Here is a 3023-nt window from a genome sequence, read left to right as displayed (position 1 = left end):
AACCTTCTTACATTTTATTTTAGCTATTGGAACAGAAATTTGAACTGACTCTTATAACAAATACAAGATACGGTGAGTGAAATCACTTCATTTAGGAGCGAGGATTAAATTAACTGATTGAGCCGGCTGTCTTTGGTTTACTAAGTTTTGTTCTTTTTTTTCCCGAGTACAGGAAGATGAGATAGTGCAAAAAATAAAATTTCAAAATTTGTGCTAATTATGAGTGCAGAAAGATATGATAGTGCTAAAAGATATGGGTCAAGATGCTTATAGAATGTCCATATCATGGAGTAGGATCATGCCAAGTGTGTTTCACCTCTCTAACTTCATAAATGGGTGTGGATGCTTATAGAATGTCCATATCATCATGGAGTAGGATCTTACCAAGTTGTATAATAATATGATGTCCTATATGAGCTACTCTTGATATTGCATAAGAAAACTATTATTGAATTTGTATTGTGATGAGCATTTCAAAGCGATGGAATTACAATTGAACTTGCAATAGCTCAACAACCCCTATTTGATACGCAACAAACTTTGGTTGCAAAGAGAGCCACCTAAACATTTTTCGGTTGTAGGAATTTTAATAATTTTGGAGTAAAATATATTGAAGCTTAAAAATTCTTACGAGTGTTCTACTGATAATTGATGGATGATAATTCTTTGGTCTAAAAGAGTAAATAGTGTTTGTATGAATTATTGTTATACTTATTTTTGTGACACTTTATTGATACCATCAAACTTAACCTTTTCAACATTAGTGCAATATTGGAAGAATTTTGTGGTAATATTTCTTCATCCGAACTTTGTTTTACAATGTGCTTGCAGAAACACTGAGAATAGATAAATCTACTATAAGAAATAAGGAAAAATGTAGAATAAGATGAAATATTTAAGTATTTTATTGTAAGTTCAATTCAAGGTGTGTGTTAGAAGCTTCAAGTTTGGAAGGGAATGTTATTTGAAAGGCACACTCTTCTTCCATCCATTTGATTATTAGATTGTTAAAATCTGAAAATTAATGGTCATTAATTACTCATTTTACCCATCCAATCTTACGTTAACACTTTGACATGTTCACATTGACGAAAGACATAAAACGACATGATCTTCTCTGTTACAAATATATTTTGCATGGATACAAACAATCACCTAGAAAAAGAGAAAATACTTGGAAGAGTATTCTAAGTAGGTGAACGCATTTTCTTGAAAGATTTTTTTTCTTTTTTTTTGTATTTATCAATTCATTGTAGAACACGTTCATGTGATAAATCTTTTCAATTGGGAGTAGTGTATTCTTTAAGGATATGGAAACAATCAATATGTTTTAGTGATTTGATAGATATTTTAGTGATTTGTACACATTAGTATAAGCCGAGCGGTGACGATTTACCGCTAAATCACCATAAATCTAAAAAAACTATTATACAAGCTAGATCGAGTTTAAGATAATTCAATTTGAAAATTACAGATTAATATCCTAAACCACAAAGTGAAGAAGCTATTTCAATTTGATCTCTTACTTTCCAAGTACTTATGTACCATAATCGTTGCTCATTAACGTATTTCGGTTTATTTTCAATAAAAATATATTCTGATTCAAAATTTTGTGCTACATTTTGTAAAGCCTTTTGAGCACACAAAATATTTAATAGATCCCGGGCGTATGCCCGGGTTCAAAATCTAGTATTGTCACTACTATCGTAGCTGTGCCATAAATGACGAGTATAAGATTCACACCTCTTAACCACAAGTATCACGTACCATTGCTAACTTAGTCAATGTTTAGTCTAGTTCATAAAAGTTTCTTCCATAGTTCCATCAAAATGGCAAACAAATCGTGCAAATCGTTTGTGCTTACCTTTCTGATGGCATTCCTTGTTCTATCTCGACTGCTCTTGCTCGCAAGTGATGCTGATCCCATTAACGAAGAAAGTAAGTTCTTATTATTATTACTTTAGTACGTATACTCTATCCAAGCGTTTAAGCTGTTACTTTCAAAATATATAGTTGCTCCTGCAATACTTTACTTACTAATTTGATTGATAATTTCTTATAGGTTAGAGTACTTTAATAGTAAAGAATTGATTTGTTGTTGGTCTTGCAGAGAAGAATTGCTGGTGCAAACCACATCATTGGTGCTGTCCAGGAAAACCCAAGCTCAGCGATTATCCAGCTGTAACCTTAACCAGCAACCAAGCAACGCGTCGCCAAAAGACGTTGGAACCACTTCTCCTCCGTGATGCCAGCCAGTTATATAGAATCGACAAATATATATGAATAAAGAGTTCAGATCAACTATGCATGAAGATTTCTTCATCAGCTAAAATGATCTCAACTCAGACGTACGAGTGCAAAACATACACTTACTATCTGCTTAATTAATTAAATTATGTTACTGCCAGTGTTGTACCATAAATAAAGGTGTACTAGAACATGTAAGTACCAGTTTCCTCAAATAACATGAATAATGTTTTATGGGATTACAGTAATTACTGTTAAAGTGATGTAATGGATGTTCAAATTTGCTTAATTGGGTAATTATTTTGGTGTTGGCGAATGTTAAACCGATTTGATACCAAGTTACTTATGATCCTTAAACATTTTCCTTGGCCCTAAGTCTGTTGTAAGTTGTAACTAATTACAAACAGAGATTTACTGGTGTATATGATCGAACATAGTAAATGCCAAGATGACAAAAAGAGTAGTAAAACCTCATCAACACAAAAACTTTAGCAGTTTGTTAAGCAACTGACCAATATTCAATGAAAATTCAAGTTGTCAAAGAATGGAAAATCAATTACTTAACAAGGATATCTTATTATTCGATTACCTTTTAGAGTACTCCAACCATTTTCCTAGTATGAGATGGTGTATGGATTCAGTGTGCATATCACATATAGAAGGCAACTTTTGTCAGAAACATAGAAAATATTAGCCAGTGGCTCTAGTGGGAATCATATTCTTTTAACACTTCCAAGCAAAATGTCCAGCTCTTGGATTGTTATCATTGTGTCAGA

At 32.5% G+C, this 3023-nt stretch overlaps 1 long non-coding RNA gene across 1 annotated transcript; it reads left to right on the top strand.

Moving 5' to 3' along the window:
- The first annotated feature begins 1778 nt into the window (after window positions 1-1778).
- LOC147507215 (uncharacterized) lies at window positions 1779-2491 on the top strand. The gene is made up of 2 exons (XR_015216159.1): window positions 1779-1938; window positions 2111-2491. It is a non-coding gene; the product is annotated as an uncharacterized LOC147507215 (long non-coding RNA).
- Window positions 2492-3023: the final 532 nt, after the last annotated feature.

Source organism: Coptis chinensis, chromosome 3 (assembly GCF_015680905.1).
Source record: "Coptis chinensis isolate HL-2020 chromosome 3, ASM1568090v1, whole genome shotgun sequence".
Classification (NCBI taxonomy): Eukaryota; Viridiplantae; Streptophyta; class Magnoliopsida; order Ranunculales; family Ranunculaceae; genus Coptis; species Coptis chinensis.
The sequence above is the reverse complement of the archived record's forward strand: the minus strand, read 5'-3'. Positions and strand labels throughout refer to the sequence as shown.